This window comes from Hemitrygon akajei, chromosome 6 (genome assembly GCF_048418815.1).
Source record: "Hemitrygon akajei chromosome 6, sHemAka1.3, whole genome shotgun sequence".
Taxonomy (NCBI): domain Eukaryota; kingdom Metazoa; phylum Chordata; class Chondrichthyes; order Myliobatiformes; family Dasyatidae; genus Hemitrygon; species Hemitrygon akajei.
Genome location: NC_133129.1, coordinates 50018636 through 50044150, shown reverse-complemented (window position 1 = coordinate 50044150; position 25515 = coordinate 50018636).

The following is a 25515-nucleotide window of genomic DNA, read 5'->3' as shown; positions in this document are numbered from 1 at the left end:
CCAAGTCCCATTGCTTCTCAGAACTTTGAATCCTCTCCCCATTTAAATAATAGTCTGCCCGTTTATTTCTTCTACCAAAGTGCATGACCGTACACTTTCCGACATTGTAATTCATTTGTCACTTAATTGCCCATTCCCCCAATCTATCCAAGTCTCTCTGCAGACTCTCTGTTTCTTCAGCACTACCGGCCCCTCCACCTATCTTTGCATCATCAGCAAATTTAGCCATCTATTCCATAATCCAAATAGTTGATATACAATGTAGCAGCTGGAATAGATTGTGGTTAGGATGATTTGGGTCCCCAGTGATTCTACAGACCCTTTTTACACACCTGTCCTTGTAAATATCCTGAATCATGGGAAGTGCACAACTACAGATGTGCTGGGTTGTCCACATCACTCTCTGCAGAGTCCTGCGGGTAAGGGAGCTAAAATTCCCATACTAGGCAGTGGTGCAGCCAGTCAGGATGCTCTCAATTGTTCCCCTGTAGAAGGTTCTTAGGATTTGGGGGCCCATACCAAACTTACTCAACCGACTGAGGTGAAAGAGGCGCTGTTGTGCCTTTTTCACCACACAGCTAGTGTGTACAGACCATGTGAGGTCCCCGGTGATGTGGTTGCTGAGGAACTTGAAGCTGTTCACCCTCTCAACCCCAGATCCATTGATTTCAATAGGGGTTAGCCCATCTCAATTCCTCCTGTAATCCACAACCAGCTCCTTGGTTTTTGTGACATTGAGGGACAGGTTGTTTTCTTGACACCACTGTGTCAGAGAAATGACTTCTTCTCTGTAGGCTTCCTAGTTATTATTTGTGATAAGGACAAATCAATATCATGTCATCGGCAAATTTAATTAGCAGGTTGGAGCTGTGGGTGATACCAATTAAGAAGAAGTGAGGACTTCAACAAAAATGCTTCAACAATTGTCTGATTATAAATTACTTTATTTGACTTATTGTTAATGTTCATTACTGTATAGCTCATTAATATTTACTACTTAAGGTGTATTTTTCACCCAAATAGAAATACAGAATAGCTCCTTGTCAACAAGATAGCCAACATATTTTACTTATTTTATTTCTATTACTGTGAGGAGATTGGTCAAGATTATTCATGTAATTGATGCTCCTTATAATGACTTCATAATATACTGACACACAGAGAATATATATCCAGAAAGACAAAGATCCAGGAAGATTCATTAAGACAGCCTTTTACTATTTATGTGTTGAAGCTAAGCTGTTGCTGGATGAACATCTATTTAAACCATTGTGCTAAATGTACAGTTTTGAGCATTATGGAATTGTATCAATAACTATTGTATTTTATAAATTCATTCTCTGAATCTATTTGTGTCTGATAAGGTCAGCATATATTCCCCATATACAGTGCCTATAAAAAGTACTCACCCCTCTTGGAAGTTTTCATGTTTTACTGTTTTACAACATTGAATCACAATGGATTTAATTTGGGTTTTTTTTGACAGTGATCACCAGAAAAAGGCTCTTTCGTGTCAAAGTGAAAACAAATCTCCACAAAGTGACCTAAATTAATTACAAATATAAAATGCAAAGTAATTGATTGCATAAGAATTCAACCCCCTTTAATGTGACATATCAAATCATCACTGGTACAGCCAGGTCGTTTTAGAAGTCACATAATCAGTTAAATGGAGATCTGTTTTCGGAGACCTGTGTTCAGTCTAGATGTTTCAATTGATTGTAGTAAAAATACACCTGCATCTCGAAGGTCCAACTGATGAGTCTGTATCCTGCCAAAAACTAGATCATGAAGTCAAAAGAACACTCCAAGCAACTCCGCGAAAAGTTTATTGAAAAGCACAATTCAGGAGATTAATACAAGAAAATTTCCAAGTTGCTGAATATCCCTTGGAATACAGTTAAGTCAATCATCAAGACATGGAAAAAATATGGCATAGCTGTAAATCTGCCTAGTGCAAGCTGTCCTCGGAAACTGAGTGACTTACAAGAAGGGGACTAGTGAGGGAAGCCACCAAGTGACCTATGACAACTCTGGCTTCAGTGGCTGAGATGGGAGTGACTACATTTACAACTGTTGCCTGGGTGCTTCACCAGTCACAGTTTTATGGGAGAGTAGCAAAGAGAAAGCCACAGTTGAAAAAAACTCACATGAAACCTTGGCTAGAGTTTGCCAGAAGGCATGTAAGAGACTCTGAAGTCAGCTGGAAGAAGGTTCTATGGTCTGATGAAACCAAAATTGAGCATTTTGGCCTCCACACAAAATATTATGTTTGGTATAAGCCAAACACTGTACATCATCAAAAACATACCACCTCTACCGTGAAACATGGTGATGGCGGCATCATGTTGTGGGAATACTTCACTGCAGCAAGTCCTGGAAGGCCTGTGAAGGTAGGGGGTGAATGAATGTAGCAAAATACAGGGAAATCCTGCAGGAAAACATGATGCAGTCTACAAGAGAACTGTGACTTGAAAGAGATTTGTTTTACAGCAAAACAATGACCCAAGCATAAAGCCAAAGTTACACAGGAATGGCTTAAAAACAACAAAGTTAATGTCCTGGAGTGGCCAAGTCAGAGTCCAGACTGCAATCTAATTAAAAACTTGTGACTGGACTTGAACAAGGCTGTTCATTCATGATCCCTTTGCAATCTGACAGAACTTGAGCAGTTTTGTAAAGAAGAATGGGGAAGGATTGCAGTGTTCAGATGAGCAAACCTGATAGAGACCTATCCACATAGACTCAGGGCTGGATTTGCTGGCAAAGGTCCATCTATCAAGTGCTGACTTGAATGATGTGAATACTTCAGCAATCAATTACTCTTCTTTTATATCTGTAACTAATTTAGATCTATTTGTAGAGATCTGTTTTCACTTTGACATGAAAGTGCCTTTTTCTGTTGATCACTGTCAAAAAAGCCAAATTAAATCCATTGTGATTCAATGTTGTGAAACAATAAAACATGAAAACTTCCAAGGGGTTAATACGTTTTATAGGCACTGTATACGTACTATCCTTAATGTAGCAAAAATTCCATGGAAATGTAACAAGCAAAACTTGGTGCTAGGTTGCATCGGTGAACATTAAGCAGATAAATGAAAATTTTGGACACACAAGCAACTGCAACTGCTGGAATCTGGAGCAAAAACTAATTAGAGGAAATCAGTTGGTCAGGCAGCATCTGTGGAGCCAAAGGCATAGTCAATGATTTAGGTTGACACCCAATGCATATTTTTTGACCAAAAACCTCAATTGTCTCTTTGCCTCCTTCTCTGTATTCATAGAAACAGAAATCTACAGAACTTTACAGGTCCTTCAGCCCATAATGTTGTGCTGACCATGTAACCTACTCCAGAAAGTACCTAGAATTTCCTTACCACATAGTCCTCTATTTTTCTAAGCTCCGTGTACCTATCTAAGAGACTATTAAATGGCCCTATTGTATTTACTCCTACCACTGTCACTGGCAGCGCATTCCACGCAACCACCACGCTCTGTGTGAAAAATTTACCATTGACATTCCGTTGTATCTACCTCCAAGTGCCTTAAAACTATATCCCCTCCAGATAGCCATTTCAGCCCTGGGATAAAGCCTCTGGCTATCCACGTGATCAATGCCTCTCATCATCTTATACACCTTTATCAGATCACCTCTCATCCTCTGTCGCTCGAAGGAGAAAAGGCCAAGTTCACTCAACCTATTCTCATAAGGCATGCTCTCCAATCCAGACAACATCCTTGTAAATCTCCTTTGCACTCCCTCTTTAGCATCTACCTGATTCCTGTAGTGAGGTGACCAGAACTGAACACAGTACTCCAAGTAGGGTTTAACTAAGGTCTTAAGTTGCTGTAATATTACCTCCCAGCTCTTGAACTCAATCTCATGGTTAATGAAGGGCAGCACACTATATGACTTCTTAACATTGTCAACCTGCACAGCAGCTTTGAATATCCTATGGACACGTGCCCCAAGATCTCACTGATCTACCACACTGTCAAGAGTCTTACCACGAATATGTAACAAGAGCCCACGAAGCTCTCCTTTCATACATTGGACCTTTGGAAATGACCTTATAACAAATGCTAAAAATTGAAAAAAGATGTTTGTGTTTCAATTCTTAATCAAATTCTTGCAGCAGAATTGTTTAACAGGGTTGTAACAAACTGTTCAGGTATTTGCACATATCAGAAATCACAGTATAATTTTACAATACATGATACATATATACTGTAATGAACATGAATTATTTAGGAAGAATGAAATCAGCTTCTTATAAACTTCCTATTTTTAGCAAATTTTAAGAAAATTCTGCGAAGTCTGGACATGTTTGTGAGCACAAACTCCATAGGCAAGACCTTCAGCTCAAAAACGTCTAAAGGCAGAAGTTGATGCCTGTGTATCATTGTCTTAAAAATACTTGTTCAATGTTTTATACTTTTTGTTTAATTCAAAAACTTTGGCAATTATTCTGAATAAGAACATAATAGTTGTTTCTTGATAATGTGAAAGTTTAATTATCTGATTCATATTGGAAGGCATAAGCATGCATCAGAATCCTAGGAGATAGAAACAGAAAAGGGCTTGTGTTCAATGGCTTAAAAACCATCAAAAAGCCATTGTGTTCAAGAAAAGAGTATTGTGTTCAATTCTGGTCACCTCATTATAGGAAGGATGTGGAAGCTATGGAGAGGGTGCTGAGGAGATTTACCAGGATGTTGCCTGGTTTGGAGAACAAGTCATATGAAGCAAGGTTAGCAGAGCTGGGACTTTTCTCTTTGGAGCGTAGAAGAATGAGAGGGGACTTGATAGAGGTCTACAAGATTATGAGAGGCATAGATAGGGTGGATAGTCAGTACCTGTTTCCCAGGGCACCAATAGCAAACACCAGAGGGCATATGTATAAAATTAAGGGAAGGAAGTTTAGGGGAGACATCAGGGGTAAATTTTTTTTACACAGGGTTGTGAGTGCCTGGCATGACTTGCCAGGGATGGTGGTGGAGGCTAAAACATTAGGGGTATTTAAGAACCTCTTGGACAGGCACATGGATGAAAGAAAAGTGGAAGGTTATGGGGTAGTGTGGGTTAGTACTATTTAAGGATTATATGGGTTGGCACAACATGGAGGGCTGAAGGGCCTGTACTGTGCTGTAGTGTTCGATGGTTCTATGGCTGGGTTGCTGGTGGAAGAGTAGTTTGACAATGTATTGCTCATGTAGCTTAGAAGAATGTAAATATCCAATCTCTTCAATACTGAATCATGAAGCAATCCACACCTAAAAATCTTTCATAGTTTTTATATCATTCAAATGGGAAAAAACAAAGTTAGACTGAATAGTGTTTTCAATTTCAAATTAGATGAAAATTCATGACTGATGTTTATATTACAATAAGTTACACAAAAAAGAATCTATTATGGCTGTTGTCTAAATAATGTAAAAGATACTGGTCAATGAAGAAATTCAGAATTTTATTTTCAATTGTTCAGTTTCTAAGACTCATCTCTTGATTTAGAACACTGAGCTAATCAAATCAAATTAAGCATTATTTGTTAATGCTTTTCTCTATGGGTATCTTTAGAAAATCATCATTTTCAAGTCTTCCTATAGTTAATCTTTTGTAGATGCTAGAAAATCAGTGTGCACATTGATGTCTTTGCAGACTATTCCTTTCCGTAATATCTACAAATGATAAGTGATAGCTGAATAGTGATGGAGAACCACATTGTCCTCAAAGACAGATGCACACAAAGAACTCAGCATTCCTGTGCAATGCATTTCATCTTTCTCAACAATGATTGCTGTCGGGCATCAGTCCTGCACCATATGATCACAGGAGTCTGACAACAGTGGTTTTATCGAACAGAATGAACAGTAAATTCACATTGAAGAATACTCAGATCCAGCAAATGATAGAGTCGTAGATTAATACAGCATGAAAAAGTTACATCAGCCCAACTAGTGCTTGCCAACCCGCTTGTCCCATTTAACTGCATTAGGCCCATAAACCTCTATACCCTTTCTAACCATGAACCCCTCTCATAACTTCTGAAGTTTATGATTGTACCTGTCTTTACCATTTCCTCTGATAAACATTCCGTATACTAAATACTCACTCCCTGATGCACCATCAATAACTCTCTCTGAGACGTGAAGGAGAGATATCGGCTTTTATTGACTGGAAGAAGGAACAAGCAGTGGTTGACCACCATACTACATCCTGGAGACAGAGAGGCAGGGCTCAGGCACGAGTGTCTGTAGGGCTCAGAGAAACTCGGTGCTCGACTCTGCAGGCTGCTGTCGTCGCGTAGCTAAGCGATGTCTTGCGTAGACAGTGTTCACCGGCCGCAGGTACTGTCTTTTGAGGGCGTCCAGTGTCCCTTCGTAGGTCGACAGGCCTCTGATAAGTGAGTAAACTTTTGGGGTGACCCTCGAGAGGAGAATTCGGTGCATAACAGTGGGTTCAGTTGCACTAACCTCCTCCAAGTATGATTGGAAGCATGCAAGCCAGAGTTCAAAGGCAAGAACTGCTTCAGGGTCTTGGGGGTCCAAATCCAATCTTTCTGGACGTAAAACGCTTTCCATGTTTTAAAACTTCCAGTCAATAAAATTGATGCACCATCAATAACTCTCTCTGAGATGTGAAGGCGAGATATCGGCTTTTATTGACTGGAAGAAAGAACAAGCAGTAGTTGACCACCACACTACATCCTGGAGACTGAGGGCCGGGCTCGGGCCTCAATCGCCTTTATACAGGGGTCTGTGGGAGGAGCCACAGGAGCAATCAGCAGGGGGCGTGTCCAGACAGGTATATGTAGTTCACCACATTCACCCCCCCTTTGTTTTAAAAGAGAGTCCCCATGGGGCGAAGTTTCTTACAAGTATATTTACAGGTTAAGTCTATCAGGTGGTCGAATCTGTCGCTGCGATCTACGTAGCACCGGCTGTGTTTGCACAGGTGCCGGTGGTGATTGCACCGGAGATGGTGGTTGTGCTGGTTCCGGCCTAACTGGAGGTGTCAGCCCACTAGGCGTCAGTGATCCCTCATGCGTGTGCGAAGCGCCTGGTATATGCGCGTACGAGACGCCCGGTATAGGAGTGTCGTGAGGAGTCTGTGTAGGGCTCGGTGTGCGCGGTGTCACCTCGGGTACAGGGTTCATAGTTACCGTGGAGTGTTTGGGGTAGTGGTCTGCTGGTCCTGCGGGCGCCAGGTCGCAGACGGAGACCGTGTCCTCCCACCCATCAGGTAAGACCACGTAAGCATACTGGAGGTTCACATGTAGAAGGTGAACCCTCTCGACCAGCGGGGAGTATTTATTGCTCTTCACATGTTTCCGGAGCAGCACTGGCCCTGGGAATGTCAGCCAAGCTGGTAGGGTGGTCCCAGTGACAGACTTCCTGGGAAAAGAGAATAGGCGCTCATGAGGGGTGGCATTGGTGGATGTACATAACAGGGAGCGGATAGAGTGGAGTGCCTCGGGGAGGACCTCCTGCCATCGAGAGACCGGCAACCCTTTTGACTTAAGGGCTAAAAGTGTGGCCTTCCACACTGTGGCATTCTCCCTCTCCACCTGTCCATTTCCCCGGGGATTATAACTTGTGGTCCGACTAATAGCAATGTCCCTAGCCAGCAGGTACTGGCGCAGCTCGTCACTCATAAAGGAGGACCCTCTATCGCTGTGGATATAGCAGTAATATCCGAACAGAGTGAAGAGCTGGCGCAGGGCTTTTATGACGGATGTGGTAGTGGTGTCGGGGCAGGGGATGGCAAAGGGGAACCGCGAGTACTCGTCGATAATGTTGAGAAAGTAGACATTGCGGTCAGTGGAGGGAAGGGGGCCCTTAAAGTCAACACTCAGTTGCTCAAAGGGGCGGGTGGCCTTGATAAGTTGCGCCTTTTCAGGACGGTAGAAGTGCGATTTGCACTCAGCACAGACTTGGCAGTCCCTGGTCATCGTCCTGATGTCCTCAAGGGAGTACGGCAGGTTCCGGGCTTTCACAAAATGGTAAAATCGGGTGAGCCCCGGGTGGCAGAGATGTGCATGGAGGGCATATAACTGGTCGAGCTGTGAGCTGGCACACGCTCCCCGGGATAGGGCATCAGGGGGCTCATTGAGCCTTCCAGGCCAGTACAGGATATCATAGTTGTAGGTGGAGAGTTCTATACTCCACCGCAAAATTTTATCATTTTTGATTTTGCCCCGCTGTTGGTTGCTGAACATGAATGCAACTGAGCGCTGGTCGGTCAGCAAGGTGAACCTTTTGCCAGCGAGAAGGTGCCTCCAGTGCCTAATAGCTTCCACTATGGCCTGGGCTTCTTTCTCCACCGTGGAGTGCCAAATTTCAGAGCCTTGAAGGGTACGAGAAAAGAATGCTACTGGCCTGCCTGCCTAATTGAGGGTAGCAGCAAGCGCGAAATCGGAGACGTCACTCTCTACTTGGAAGGGAATGGTCTCGTCCACCGCATGCATCGTTGCTTTGGCAATGTCCCCTTTAATGTGGCTGAAGGCTGCGCAGGCCTCGGCAGAGAGGGGAAAAGTGGTAGACTTGACCAGGGGGCGGGCCTTGTCTGCGTAATGGGGGACCCATTGAGCGTAATAGGAAAAGAAGCCCAGGCACCGTCTGAGGGCTTTGAGAGTGGTGGGAAGAGGGAGTTCTAACAGGGGGCGCATACGGTCGGGATCAGGGCCAATGACCCCGTTTTCCATGACATACCCAAGGATAGTGAGTCGGGTGGTTCCGAACACACACTTGTCCCTATTATAAGTAAGGTTCAGGGCTTTGGCCACTTGGAAAAATCGTTGGAGGTTGGCGTTGTGATCCGGCCAGTCGTGACCACAGATGGTGATGTTATCCAGATAGGGAAATGTGGCCTTCAGTTGGCACTGGTCCACCATCCGGTGGTCCATTTCCCTCTGGAAAACCGAGACACCATTTGTGACACCGAATGGGATGCGCAGGAAGTGATAGAGCCTGCCGCCCGCCTCGAAGGCGGTGTAGGGGCGGTCCTCTGGGTGGATGGGGAGCTGGTGATAAGCGGATTTCAGATCTATTGTCGAATACACCTTGTACTGAGCTATCTGATTGACCATATCCGCGATGCAGGGTAGGGGGTACGCGTCAAGCTGTGTGAACCTATTGATGGTTTGACTATAGTCCACGACCATCCTCTTTTTCACCCCGGTCCGAACACCAACCACCTGGGCCCTCCAAGGGCTTGTGCTTGGCTCAATGATCCCCTCCCTGAGCAGCCGCTGCACCTCTGACTGAATGAAGGCCCTGTCCCCCACGCTATACCTCCTGCTTTTAGTTGCCACAGGTTTACAGTTGGGGGTCAGGTTGGCGAACAGCGGTGGGGGAGGGATCTTGAGGGTGGAGAGGCTGCAAGTGGTGTCAGTAGCGCAGCTGTCAGCATGGTGCTGGGTGGGATGTGTGGTTCGGTGTGTGTGTGTGGTCAGTAGCGGGGTATATGACGAAGTCCCACAAAACTGAGGATTCCTGACAGTGAGTGGTGGGAGGGGCCCGTCATATGCCATAGTCACACTTTCGAGGTGGCTCTGAAAGTCCAGCCCCAATAGCACAGGCGCGCACAGTTGAGGCATGACCAGTAGCGCAAAGTTCTGATATTCTGTGCCCTGCACCCCCAATGTCACTACACAACCCACCCGGATGTCTGTGGAATACGACCCAGAAGCCAAGGTGACCCTCTGGCTTACCGGCCATGTCACGAGTCCGCAGCGTTGCACTGTGTCCGGGTCAATAAAACTCTCAATGCTGCCCATGTCAAACAGGCAGCTAGACCTGTGCCCCTCCACCAGGATGTCCATCATTGACCTTGCAAGCTGGTGTGGGGCGCTTTGGTCGAGGGTTACGGTGGCCAGAGTTGAACTGCCATCTTGGTGCCCGGTAAGCACCAGTGGGTAGGGGGCGGGGCATGTTGGCACCGACAAAGATGGTAGCCCCCATCTGGGCATGCAAGATGGCGGCCCCCATGCCTCACACGCAGCGCTGCCTGACCCCGCTCGTGGTTCAGACTTACAGACCTTGGCGAAATGGCCCTTCTTCCCGCAGCTGGAGCAGGTCGCTTCTCGGGCCAGGCAGCGTTTTCGGGGGTGTTTTCGAGTCTGCAGAAGTAACACTGCGCGGGTTTGCGACTGGTAGCAGCCGTAGTCGGGTTCGGGGAGTTCGTGAAATTGCGACTGGCAGCGGCGTTGGAGAATTCGGTCGCGGGGACCGGCGGCGGCGGGGTCTGAGGTGTCCACGGAACCGGCGGGGGATCGCGCGGCTGGACAGCATCAGCGTTGTGCAGTGCAGCCTCCAGCGTGTCGGCCGTCTCGATCGCCGAGCGTAAGGTAAGATCGGCATTTTCCAGCAGCCGTTGCCGTACGTACACTGACCTGATTCCTGTAACAAAGTCATCTCGTACTAGCAGCTCCGCATGTTGTTCCGCAGTGAGTGTTTTGCAGTCGCAAGTTCGCACAAGTGTCTGTAGGGCTCGGAGAAACTCGGTGCTCGACTCTGCAGGCTGCTGTCGTCGCGTAGCTAAGCGATGTCTTGCGTAGACGGTGTTCACCGGCCGCAGGTACTGTCTTTTGAGGGCGTCCAGTGCCCCTTCGTAGGTTGACAGGCCTCTGATAAGTGAGTAAACTTTCGGGGTGACCCTCGAGAGGAGAATTCGGTGCATAACAGCGGGTTCAGTTGCACTAACCTCCTCCAAGTATGATTGGAAGCATACAAGCCAGAGTTCAAAGGCAAGAGCTGCTTCAGGGTCTTGGGGGTCCAAATCCAATCTTTCCAGACGTAAAACGCTTTCCATGTTTTAAAACTTCCAGTCAATAAAATTGATGCACCATCAATAACTCTCTCTGAGACGTGAAGACGAGATATCGGCTTTTATTGACTGGAAGAAAGAACAAGCAGTAGTTGACCACCACACTACATCCTGGAGACTGAGGGCCAGGCTCAGGCCTCAATCGCCTTTATGCAGGGGTCTGTGGGAGGAGCCACAGGAGCAGTCAGCAGGGGGCATGTCCAGACAGGTATATGTAGTTCACCACACTCCCTGGATCCCTTTTAAGTTTTTCACCTCTCATCTTAAACCTATGCTCTTTAATTTGATGCATGCCTACCTTGGGAGAAAAAGATTGTGACGATTGACCTTATCCGTGTCCCTCATGGTTTTATAAAACTCTATAATGTGACAAAACAAACCCAATGTCATAGTCCCTTCTGGCAATCACCCACCTGGCTACTTTCCTCAGGAATTGGGCCTCAATCCCCTCATTTAGTTCCCAATCATTCCCAGGTTCCACTAACTACACACACCTGCTTTCCATCAGCAAATGCAGTATAAAAATCCTGTGATCACAACAAGGAGCTGCTAGTCTGTTGACTGACTGGTGTGGGTAACCCTGTTTCATGGTTTTTAGGACTGCCAGTCCTAGGTCTAGCATCGTTCCCAGATACCGACTACACACATGCTATGTTAAAAACGCCTCCTGACTCTGCCTCCACGCCTGTGTCCTGCACTTGGGTTCTGCTCAGTCGCTCTGTGCAACAGAATGAACTGGCACTAATGAACCCAGCGGACACGAATCCCCTGCAACAAGCCCTTGCCAACCAGGGCTCCCTACAGGGCCTGCACGATCAGCTGCTCCAAGATGTCATGGAGAACCTCCGTTCCCTGTCAATGGACGTAAGAAAGGTCAGTGAACAGGTCGACCGAGTATCCGCCCATCTTACCCCGTCGACTCTGGGAATTCTGTCTGACTAGCCCGGACAGCTTGTCGTGGCGATGCCCGATGTGTCAAGAACACGTCTGCCAAGTGAGCCGCACGTACCTGAACCAGGACCCTACGCTGGAGATCTGGGGAAGGGCCGGGCTTTTCTACTGCAATGCTCCTTGGTGTTTGAGCAGCAGCCATCCACTTATGCCACGGACAGATCAAAAAATAGCATACATTATGGGGTTGTTGCGAGGAAATGCCTTAGCATAGGCCAACGTGATTTGGGATAAGCAGCCAGAGACCTGCTCTTCTTTCTCACCATCTCAGAAATGAGGAAGATTTTTGACCATTCTGCCCATAGTAAAGATGCTGCTAAGCATCTACTCACCCTCCATCAAGGCTCACGCAGTGTTGCCGAATACTCCATGGAGTTCCGGATGCTGGCGGCTGGCTCGGGGTGGAATGATGAAGCACTCCAGGAGATATTCTGGCAAGGCTTCTGTGACAAGGTAAAGGACGAGTTGGCGGCTCGGGATGACACTAACAGCCTGGATTCAGTGATCTCCCTAGCTACCAGGCTGGACAACCGACTCTGAGAACGTCTGAGAGAGAAGACCGGTTACCCCGTTCCTCTGGCCATCCCACGGTCTTCTTCCACCAGCCTTAACCTCTCTCCCCCTTCCATTCCTCGCAGAGCTCCTGCTCCTACTATTCTAATGAGTCCGATGACACTCCCTTCATCCCCAACCCCCTCCCACCCCCCCATCCCCCAGACTGGGATGCAGATCCCGGCTACCGTGAGTTACCAACGACAGTCTCTGTCCCTATTCACTTTGGTGGATTCCGGTGCCGAGGGCAATCTGCTAGACCAGTAAATAGCCTCCCAGGCTGGAATATCTCGCGAGCTGCTAACTACACCCCTGGAGGCCCGGGCCTTGGACAGAAGATTGCTGGCTCAGGTGACCCACTGTACGCCTCCCCTGACCTTGATCCTATCCGGCAACAATCAACAGCAGGTACGGTTCAGTCTCATTCGTTCACCTCAAGCCCCGGTAGTTCTAAGGTACTCATGGCTGACCCAACACAATCCCCACATCAACTGGTCTACCAGGAGAATAGGCAAATGGAGCCAGTCTTGCCACGCCAACTGTCTACGGTCAGCACCATCTCCCAGGGAAGCTACCATGACCCCACCTGTCCCGGAACCCCTCGATTTGTCCTGAGTCCCCACAGAATACCATGACCTGGGACCAGTATTCAGTAAATAACGGGCTCTTTCCCTGCCTCCGCACCGCCCGTATGATTGTGCCATCGACCTTCTCCCCGGGGCCTCGCTACCCACCAGTCGCCTTTTTAACCTATCCCAACCGGTGAAAGGCCATGGAGAAGTACATCAGCGAGTCCCTCACAGAGGGTATCATCAGACCGTCAACTTCCCTGGTAGGCGCCGGTTCCTTTGTAGAAAAGAAGCACGGGTCGCTTTGTCCTTGTATTGATTCGAGGCCTAAACAGCATAACAGTTAAGAACAAGTACCCTTTACCTCTCATTAGATTGGCTTTTGAACCACTGCATGGAGCCACCATTTTCTCAAAGCTGGACCTTCGGAACGCATACCATCTAGTCAGGGTGAGGTAGGGAGATGAGTGGAAGACAGCTTTTAATACACCTCTGGGCCACTTCAAATATTTGGTCATGCCGTTTTTCAAGCCCTCATTAATGATGTACTGAGGGACTTTATTAATCGGTTCATATTTGTTTACCATAGAACCATAGAACACTACAGCACAGTACAGGCCCTTCAGCCCTCCATGTTGTGCCGACCCATATAATCCTTAAAAAAAGTACTAAACCCACGCTACTACATAACACTCTATTTTTCTTTCATCCATGTGCCTGTCCAAGAGGCGCTTAAATACCCCTAATATTTTAGCCTCCACCACCATCCCTGGCAAGTCATTCCAGGCACTCACAACCCTCTGTGTAAAAAAACTTACCCCTGATGTCTCCCCTAAACTTCCCTCCCTTAATTTTGTACATATGCCCTCTGGTGTTTGCTATTGGTGCCCTGGGAAACAGGTACTGACTATCTACCCTATCTATGCCTCTCATAATCTTGTAGACCTCTATCAAGTCCCCTCTCATTCTTCTATGCTCCAAAGAGAAAAGTCCCAGCTCTGCAAACCTTGCTTCATATGACTTGTTCTCCGAACCAGGCAACATCCTGGTAAATCTCCTCTGCACCCTCTCCATAGCTTTCACGTCCTTCCTATAATGAGGTGACCAGAATTGAACACAATCCTCTAAGTGTGGTCTCACCAGAGATTTATAGAGTTGCAACATGACCTCTCTACTCTCGAACTCAATCCCCCATTAATGAAGCCTAGCATCCCATAAACCATCCTAACTACTCTATCAACCTGCGCAGCGACCTTGAGGGATGTATGGATTTGAGCCCTAAGTTTCCTTTGTTCATCCACACTCTTAAGTAACTGACCATTAATCCTGTACTCAGTCTTCTGGTTTGTCCTTCCAAAATGCATCACCTACACTTATCCGGATTGAACTCCATCTGCCATTTTTCTGCCCAACTCTGCAGACTGTCTATATCCTCTTGTAACCTTTGACAACCTGCAGCTCCATCCACAACTTCTCCAATCTTTGTGTCATCTGCAAACTTACTCACCCATCCTTCTGCCTCTACATCCAGGTCATTTATAAAAATTACAAATAGCAGGGGTCCCAGGACAGATCCCTACGGCACTCCACTAGTCACCAACCTCCAGGCAGAATACTTTCCTTCCACAACTACCCTCTGCTTTCTTCCTTTAAGCCAATTTTTTATCCAACAGCCAAGGTTCCACTTATCCCGTGCATCATGACTTTCTGGATGAGTCTCTCATGGGGGACCTTGTCAAATGCTTTGCTAAAGTCCATGTAGACCACATCCACTGCCCTACCCTCATCAATTTCTTTTGTTACCTCTTCAAAAAACTCAATCAGGCTCGTGAAGCACGATCTTCCCTTCACAAAGCCATGTTGACGATCCATGAGCAGACTGTACTTCTCCAAATGCTCGTAGATCCTATCCTTACGAATCCTTTCCAGTAGTTTGCATACCACCAACGTAAGACTCACCAGTCTATAGTTCCTAGGTTTCTCCCTATTACCTTTTTTAAACAAGGGAACTACATTTGCCATTCTCCAGTCCTCCGGCACTTCCCCTATAGCCAAAGAGGATTCAAAGATCATAGCTAATGCTCCTGCAATCTCTTCTCTCAATTCCCACAACAACCTAAGGTGTATCATATCTGGCCCTGGAGATTTATCAATCTTGATGTTTTTAAGAAGATCCAGTACTTCTTCCGTAATCTCCACATTGTCCAGCACACAGGCCTGCTCTATTTCAACCTCACCTGTATCAAGATCCTTTTCACTTGTGAATACTGAAGCAAAGTATTCATTTAGGACCTCCCTAACCTCCTCCGCCTCCAGGCACATGTTGCCCTCTTTATCCTTTAGCAGTTCCACCTTCGTTCTCGTCATCCTCCTATTCTTCACATACACATAGAATGCCTTGGGGTTCTCCTTAATCCTACATGCCAAGGCCTTCTCATGCTCCCTTCGAGCTCTCCCAAGTCCTTTCTTTAGCTCCTTCCTGGCTACCCTATATTTCTCATGAGCCCCTCCTACTTCCTGCTTCTTATATCTAACATATGCTTCCGTTTTCCTCTTGACGAGTTGCCTCACATGTTTCGTCAATCACGGTTCCCTTTTCCTACCATTTTTTCCTTGCCTCAGTGGGACAAAACTATCCTGAATCCAGCTCAAGTGGTCCCTAAACTTCTCCCACATTACTTCTGTGCTTTCCCCTTTGAACATATGTTTCCAATTTACTCTCGCTAGTTCCTGCCTCATCCCTTCAAAGTTAGCCTTTCCCCAGTTACACACTTTACCATTTTGTCTGATTTTATCCCTTTCCATAGCTATGCTGAAGCTAAGGGAGTTGTGGTCACTCTCACCAAAATGCTCCCCCACCAAGGGGTTTGTCACCTGACCAGGTTCATTACCCAGAACTAGATACAGTATAGCCTCTCCTCTTGTCGGCCGGTCCACATACTGTGTCAGGAATCCTTCTTGAACATACCTGACAAATTCAGCCCCATCTATCCCCCTTGCACTCAGGAGGTGCCAGTCAATATGAGGGAAGTTGAAATCACCCATGACTACTACCCTGTATTTTGTGCACCATTCTAAAATCTGCCTACTTATCTGCTCCTCATTGTCCCAAGGGCTATTTGGGGGCTACTCCCAGCATAATGATTGATCCCTTCCTATTTCTGACTTCCACCCAGACCAACTCAGTGGACACGCCCTCTGCGGTGTCCTCCTTTTCTATAGCCGTGATACTATCCCTGACCAGCAATGCCACTCCCCCCCCCCCCACTTTCTACCTCCCATCCTATTCCTTTTAAAACACCTGAACCCCGGGACCTGTATCATCCAATCCTGCCCTTCCTCCTGTTATGTACCCGTGGGTATATTGTACTTGTCACGTGACAGTGGTGTTGAAGCTATACTGGACTTAAGGTAATGGTCTTGTGATGGTGGAGTGACATCATTTTCCAGCCAGTAGAGGTCTTGTGACAGTTTTTTTTTACAGGGCATAAAAGGAAGACCTCTCCCTGTGAGGAGGGGTAGTTTGTGGCTGGATTTGCCATTTTGACTCCATGCTACTGCGTGGTCCAATATTATGATGCAGTTCCGTTGAAAGGTGGAGTTTTATTTAATGCCTGAAGTTTAAAAGGTCATTGCTGGCAGTTTCTTTATAATATTGCCAGTTAAAAATCAGTGGAGACTGAAGATCGGAGTTCGGGAGCTAAAAGATCGAGGAAAGTCGATTTCGACGGTGAAACAAGTTCGACCTTGTTTGATCCTCATTCGGAAGGAATTCGTTGGCTGTGCCTGTGTTAACCCCTGCAATAATAGCAGAAAGGTTTGGGTACAGTTTTGTCAAGGAAAGGTCAGTGCCTCTAAGCTGTTTCATTTTCATCTTCGTAAATTCTCCGGGAAAAGCATAGTTCGACTGGGAACCACAACAACACGACGTGAAAGAGAATTTAAATCGTCTAAAAAAGTCTCTCCTTTAATGGACTGTAAGCATTTTGAACTTTCGCAGTACTACTTTGAAGAACTGTTTTTGCAACATCGCTTTAAGAACTGTTTTAGCTGCCGCACGGCAGCTGATTTCCAGTTGCGTTAGTTGTTTGTTTACTTTTGGGGGTTTGTTTTTCAGTGTTTAATAAAAGTTTTATTTGTTATAAAAACCCCTGCCTCACTTATATATCTATTGTTGCTGAATCCTGTCCTTCCTCCAACCAAGTTCAGTAACAGCCACAACATCGTAGTTCCACGTACTAATCCATGCTCTAAGTTCATCCTCCTTGTTCCTAATACTCCTAGCATTGAAATAGACTCATTTTAACCCCTTTAACTGGCTACAATTATGTTCTGTCCCCTGCCTGTCCTTCCTCATCAACTCAGAACTCTTAGCATCATGCCCTTGTCTTTCTAGCTTAATCCCTGCACTCACATTCTGCTTCCCACCCCTCTGCCAAACTAGTTTAAACCCTCCGCAACAGCTCTATCAAACCTCCCCGCCAGGATATTGGTCCCCCTGGGATTCAAGTGCAACCTGTCCTTTTTGTACAGGTCACACCCACCCCAAAAGAGGTCCCAATGATCCAGAAATCTGAATCCCTGCCCCTTGCTCCATTCCCTCAGCCACGCAATTATCCTCCACCTCATTCTATTCCTATTCTCACTGTCATGTGGCACAGGCAGTAATCCTGAGATTACTACTTTTGAGGTCCTTCTTTTCAACTTCCTTCCCAACTCCCTGTAGTCTTCTTTCAGGACCTTTTCCCTTTTCCTACCTATGTCATTGGTACCAATACGTACCACGACCTCTGGCTGTTCTCCCTCCCACCACAGGATATCTTGGATGCGATCAGAAACGTCCTGGACCCTGGCACCTGGGAGGCAAACTACCATCCGAGTTTCTTTCCTGCGTCCACAGAATCGCCCATCTGAACCCCTGACTATAGAGTCCCCTATCACTACTGCCTTCCTCTTCCTTTCCTTACCTTTCTGAGCCACAGGGCCAGACCCTGTGCCAGAGGCACGGCCACTGTCGCTTCAAACAAGAGTACTTATTATCAAGGGGTACAGCCACAGGGGTACTCTCTAGTACCTGACTCTTCCCTCTCTTGACTGTGACCCATTTCTCTGTCCGCTGTGGCCCTGGAGTGACAACCTGTCTGTAACTCCTCTCTATCACCTCCTCACTCTCCCTGACCAGACGAAGGTCATCGAGCTGCAGCTCCAGTTCCCTAACACAGTCCCTTAGGAGTTGCATCTCGATGCACTGGGTGCAGATGTGGCTGTTCGGGATACCGGGAGACTCCAGGATCTCCCACACCTGACACTGACCACAGAAAACTGGCCTCACACACATACTACTTCCTTTTGTAATCAACAACTGCCTCGCCTCGTCCCGTTACCTCTGAAGCCCGTTGAGCCAAAGCCCTTTCACTCTGCTGCCTCTCACTCCGCTGCCTGCTCCCAACGCTGCCCGCTGGATAAGGCTTCCTTCTTTTTAAACTGTTCGCGCTTAACTGGCTGACATCACGCGCCTGCGCAGTCTGGCCTCTCTTCCCCCGAGAACTCAAAATGTCTTCCCGCTGGAAATCCTTAGGTGCTTTCACGCTGTCTTCTCATTCCGAATTGTTACCTCGATGATATCCTGATATTTTCTAGCACCCCGGAGGAACATGTTCACCATGTCCATCAAGTCCTCCAGAGACTATGGGAAAACCAATTATTTGTAAAGGCAGAGAAATGTGAGTTCCACATTCCTTCAGTCAGCTTCCTGGGTTATATCATCGAGAGCGGGCAGGTGAGAGCAGACCCTGAGAAGATCTGGGCAGTGGAAGAATGGCCTAGGTCCACGACCCGCAAACAACTTCAATGATTCCTGGGGTTTGCAAATTTCTATCGTCTATTGATCAGGAACTACAGTCGAGTGGCAGCCCCCCTTACCCGCTTACCTCGCCTACTACCCACTTGTGTTGGGACTCTGAAGCTGACTCAGCGTTCACCGACCTGAAGAGGCGGTTCACCACCACTCCCATCCTGGTCCATCCGGACCCAGCGCGTAAATTCATTGTTGAGGTGGACACCTCTGACTCCAGGATAGGAGCAGTCCTATTCCAATGATCACGTTCAGATGAAAAGCTTCACCCCGCGCCTTCTATTCTCGCCGACCGTCCCCCGCCGAGCGGAATTACAACGTGGGGAATCGGGAACTCCTGACGGTCAAACTAGCATTGGAAGAATGGAGGCACTGGCTGGAGGGGGCAGAACAACTGTTTGTGGTATGAACTGATCATAAAAACCTGGGGTATATTCAGACTGCCAAATGTTTGAACTCCCACCAGGCCTGTTGGGCATTATTTTTCAGACGGTTCAAGTTTTCCCTCACATACCGTCTAGGGTCCAAGAACAGGAAGCCGGCCACGCCCTCCTGCCAATACGACTCCAAGGAGGACACTTCCAGCCCAGGGACTATCCACCCACCATCCTGCGTGGTTGCCACCCTCTCTTGAGAGATCGAGTCCAAAGTAAAAGAAGCCCAACGGGATGACCCCAATCCCGGCAATGGACCCAGCGATCGCCTGCATGTGCCCGTTTCCGTCAGGTCCCAGGTTCTTCAATGGGGGCAGATGTCTCGGTTCGCCTGCCACCCCTGAAATGATCGGACCCTAGCACTCCTGAAAAAACATTTTTGGTGGCTGTCCATAGGATCCCTGCTCCTCTGCCTTGGCATGTTCCATCTGTGCCTGGGGAAAAGCCTCTCATCGGCCACCTGTGGGTTTACTTCATTCTCTACCTGTCCCTGGTCATCCGTGGTCACACATCACCCTAGACTTCATTACCGGTCTACCCCCTTCACATGGGAACACCACCGTACTCACCGTGGTAGACTGGTTCTCCAAGGCGGTGCACTTTGTAGCCCTCCCTAACCTCCCTTCCTCTCAACAAACTGCAGATTTTCTCGCTCGCCACATCTTACGCCTCCATGGAATTCCTGCAGACATCATCTCCAATTGAGGTCCCCAGTTCATCTCCCAGGTATGGAAGACCTACTGTCAAGCCTCAGGTGCATCGGTCAGCCTGTCATCTGGCTTCCACCCCCAGATGAACCGGCAGATGGAACGGGTCAACAAAGACCTGGAGGTGACACTATGTTGTGTAACGGCAAACAACCCGTCGACCTGGAGCGACCACCTCCCGTGGTTTGAGTACGCCCATAACTATCTAGTAAGCTCGGCCATTGGAAGGTCTCCAATTGAGTGTTCCCTGGGGTACCAACCCCTGTTGATCCCTGCGCAGGAAGAGGAGATTGCGGTACCATCGGTTCAGGACCATATCGATCGGTGGGAGGAGGCACACACAGCACTACTCAGATCAGCAAAATGGAATAAGAAGATGGTCGACCGACACCAGACTCCAGCGCCTGAGTACTCACCGGGGCAGATGGTGTGGCTTTCATCCAAGGACATCCAGCTGAAGAATGAGCATAGAAAACTCGCTTCCTGAGACCATTCAAGGTCAAAAGTGTTATCAATCCCTCAGCGGTCCATCTAAAATTGCCAAGATCCATGCGCATCCACCCTGACTTTTCATGTTTCCCATTTAAAGCTAGTCTCTGTCAGCCCCTTGTGTCCCCCGGCTGAGACTGCCCCACCTGCCCGTATCATCGACCATCTGAAGACTACTGGATGTGCGCTGTAGGGGCAGGGGTCTCCAATACCTGGTAGACTGGGAAGGGTATGGTCCAGAAGAGCATTCCTGGGTTCCTCGCACCTTCATCCTAGACTCTTCCCTCATCCAGGATTTTCATCGGGACCATCCAGATAGGCCTGGAGGCTCCCGTTGAGGGAGGGGTACTGTCATGGTCCCTTCTGGCCATCGCCCACTTGGCTATTTTCCTCAGGAATTGGGCCTCAATCACCTCGTTTAGTTTCCAATCATTCCCAGGTGCCACTAACTAAACACACCTGCTTTCCATCAACAAATGAGGTATAAAAATCCTGTGACCACAAGGAGCTGTGAGTTTGTTGACTGACTCTGGTGTGAGTAACCTTGTTTCATGGTTCTGAGGACTGCCAGTCTGAGGTCTAGCATTGGTCCTGGATACTGACTCCATGCTAGCTAAGTTAATAACGCCTCCTGACTGCCTCCACGCCCATGTCCTGCACTTGGGTTCTGCTCAGTCGCTCTGTACAACACCCACCCCCAGTCTCCTATGCTCTAAGGTAAAAAGTCCTCAGCCTCTCCTTTTGAAGTCAAACTCTCCTCATAAATCTTTTCTGTACTTTTTTCAGCTTAGTTACATCATTCCTACAGCTGGACTATGGGAAACTCACACAATATCCCAATTATGATCTCACCAATGTCTTCTACAACTGTACACTGATACTCCAACTCCTGTAGTCAGTATCTTTACTGATGAAGGCAAGCATGTGAAGTATCTTCCTCACTATCCTGACTCTCTGTGATGCCAATTTTAGAGTACTGTGTACTTAAGTCAGATGCAAATTTTAAAATTTAAGATGTTTTGCAGAGTGAAAAAAAAGTTTGGAAAATGTACATGGGATGAAGTTTGAAGAAGAAATATCTTAAGATCTTCAATATAATGTCTAATTGTAAATCATTTTGAATTAATATCTTTCTAGAGCAATTAATATTTCAAAATTATTTAAGATAACAAATAAATCAGAATTCAATTTGCCTTTAAGAAGATATTAGCAAACAATTTTCTGAAACTGTAATGGAATGCATGGTGAAACCACTTTCAGCGTGATTAGATAAGAAGTTGCATGATTTTGATAGGACAACAACTGGGGATATTTCTGTACGTCAGGAGGATGTGTTGTTGGAGGGAAGCTTTCTAAGTGGGAGGGTTTTCCTTGCTTTTGTTGCCCTTTCTGATGGTGAGGGTCACAGTTTTGCAGCAAAGATTTTTTTAGGTGATCCATATTGTAGCTGACATGGGTAGTTGAGGTAATGAAAATATTATTTGGATCCAAGGCAGTTGTTCTTGGACAACTTGGGGGTTCTTTAGTGTTTTCGGAAGTGCACATCCAGAGAAGTTCAAATACTCCTTGTAGATGGTCCTCTTCTATCTGCTTGATCATATTTTATGCAATTTCATGAGCTGTATTCTGTTCCATTGGGATGTGCTTGGCTGAAAAATGGAAACTATATATGTTGTATAAATTATATATGTGGCATAAATATAATGAGTTGTCCACACTGAATGGCTCCCTGGCCAATAAGATATATTTACTGCATGCAAGGGAAGGTCCTAATAGGCAATTACAACACTCTACCAGCAGAAACACCAACCCCAACAGAGAGGAAAATACAAGTGAAGAGCAGTACCTATGTGGTCTATTTTATCTCTAAATATACAATCACTGACTCTATTCTGTTAATGGTTTTGATGCAAGACAGATTAAATAGACTTCTATATTTATGCAAAAATTCCTGGCAGTGTTATACTGCAATATTCCCACAATCCCAGTGCTTCATTCTTCATTAATTTCTTCAGAACACTTTCTTGTCTTCCATGAGATGCTCTTTCCAACCAATCCCTCTTGCAATAAAAACTTTTATCTTGTGCATGTGTGACAATCAAGAAGTGTGGTTTAATTAGTGACAAACTGTTGGAAGAACTCAGTGAGTCAGGCAGCATCTGTGGAAGGGAATAATCCATTGACATTTTGGGCTGAGACCCTTCATCAGGACTCTTGTTTAATTAAGAGTCCTATCACCCACTGTTATATTGCAGAAAAAAACAGTGCCTAAAGAGAAATAAAATGTATGCATAGTAGTCTGATTACTCAATTCGAGTATGATGTTCTCATAAGAGGCTGTCATTCGGGGTGATTGGATGGTTTCTCTTCATGGAGAAAACCTGTGCTTAACATAGGGAGGCTGATGAATGGGCAGCCACCACAGGTCAGAGGTCAGAATCCAGAGGCATGGAATGCAAGATGACTGAGGACCCTTCAGTACTACAGCCTTCCTCCACTTTCACTACCATTATGATGTGTCAGCTCCACTGTTGAGGTTTTAGTTGGATCGCTCTTGGTCTGGAATTTCTCCCTTGACCTTACCGCCATGGGTAACCTTACCTGGAGCTAAGAGCCAAATGGCTAAATTCCAGATAGCACAGTTCTCGGGATCTCAGGAGCTCACAGTCCTCTCCACCACAGAAAGGTAATGATCCTTGGAGATGGAACGCATGTATTGTATGTGGTTCTAGGGGTGTAATATATTCGTATGTGGAAAATAAACTAAATACTAGTGCCAATATAAACATCTACCAGCAGTGTCAGTAATCACACTCAGTAAATATGCCAGGGGGAGTGATTTTCAGATGCTAGCTGGCTTGGATATGGAACCCCAGATACTGATGGATAGTGAATGGTGTTAATGACAATACCAGGCACCAAAGGTTATAAAGCACCAGATAATCAGGCTGTCACTGTACAACTTCCCTATCCCCATCACCCAGGAAATGACGAACAGCAGACATTCCCACTCTAGTCCTAGTATGATGGAAGTATAAAATACTGCTGAAGCTTGGGCAAGGGGCATTGTTTTTAGCCAAGCTCCACTTTCCAAACACAGCAGCTAACCCTACTAAAGTTCAAATAGTTTGTTTTGGAATAAGCTAAACTTCCAACCAATTTCTTCGCTTAGCTTCTGGTAGTAAATGAGAGCCAGTCTTCAGGTTGTAATCTAAATTGCAAGCAATAATAAGTCTGAAAAAACAGCTTTCAAACAGTACTGTCTATAAAATATGGACTTGCTGGTCCATAGCACAAAGCTTATCGCTGAACAAGTACAGTATAGGACAATGGGTTATTTAATTTGGCTTGTTTCAAACAGACAATGTTGGCTGAGTTGTTTAATTCAAAGAAGATGATATGGATAATATCATTTAGCATATCAATAGCTGATCAATTAATAAATTGGAATCTTTGTGTACTCATGGAGTCAGCTTCACAGTATCAATAGTGGGTAGCTGGGAACTCTCTCTCCAGAAGCTTTTAGATCATTTGTGTTAAAAGGTAGATGAAAGAATATTACATGTGTGAATCTCACCCAAGTGGCAAAGAAATAGTATAAATGAAGAGAAGATCAGTCTTATTAAGAATGGCTAAGGAACATCAAGGAGCATGACAGGAACATGGGCTGAAATAGAATCCATTCTTCTGCCTTTAATTTCTGTGATGGATGACTGGTTCGTCTGAGGCACCTGTCAGTATGTCTTTTTACCTCATAGGAAATGTACTTACGTTTTGGAAGTCCTTTGTGTTTTAGAAATGCTTTGTAATTTGGAAGTATTTCATAAGTTAGAAGACCTCTGTCAGTCTTAAATGTGCTTTGAGAATGTTCTTTAAACTTAAGTGTTTCTTACTGAAAGTAAATAAACTGACGAAGGGTCTCGGCCCAAAACGTCGACAGCGCTTCTCCACAGCTGCCTGGCCTGCTGTGTTCCACCAGCATTTTGTGTGTGTTGTTGTTTGAATTTCCAGCATCTGCAGATTTCCTCGTGTTTAAACTGTATTTTAAACTATTTTGACAGCCGGAAGTACTTTCTCCTTGGCAAGGAGGGAGGACCACCACTCAAGTAGTGGATATTGGCAGCTAAACTCGCCGTAGAGAATAAACAGAGAAGTGAACTAACTTTTGAAGATTGGGTAGTTACAGTAAAATCTCCCTTTAGTGAGAGCACTCGTGACTATTTATATCGGATAGGGCTTAAGGTCTGCACTTGAGTTCAGGACTTTGTAGTAAGCAAACACAATACCATTGCAGGACGTAAAACAGAAAATGACGATATTCAGCATGTCAGGAAGCATCTATGGGGAGATAGTGACAAGGTTGAAGTCTGTTCTGTTTTATTAGAGGTAATTGTTCAATAACTTTTTAAAAGGGTAAAAGTAATTGATTTAATGTGCATATCATTTTATGTTGCGAACAAAAGGGGTTCTACTTTAAAAACATGCAATTGCGTTTAGTTGAAGATTCTGAGAATCAGTGTGCAAGTGTTCTTTTTTAGTATTGAGCACTGAATCTGCCATTGACTTGTAAGTGTCATAATGGAATGGACGCAAATGCAAGGCACAGACACTGAAGTACTAGGTCCAGGACTAAGTGTGTCAAGAAAGCAAGAGAAGTGGGGACGAAACAACACTGGACATGGACACACAGGCCCTGGACGAGACTAGGATTCAGGGCCAGGGCTAGGACTAAGACGAGGAAAGCGAGACCAGGACAAAGAATTTGGAACTAGATGCCTGGGCTAGGAGTCCAAGCCAGAGACTGGACAGGGACCCAGAACATGGGTCCTGACTCGGGCTCGAAACCCGGATCCACGCGATGACACGGGACTAGGATCTTGGCAAGGACAGGACGTGGTTGCAGGTCATGGTGTGGCTGGGCTACAGGACTGGATGAGACAACTGGACAGGATGAGACATGTGGACAGGACGAGAACACGAAGACTTGACTAGGTCTTGGGAGACTGGAACCACAGAGCCTTGACCTGGGCAGGACGCAGCTCTTGGACTCGGCTTGGCTAGGTTCTTGGGTACGGAGCCAGGACACCACCTTGAATGCGGGGCCGGGATGCTTGCCGAGGACTCAGAT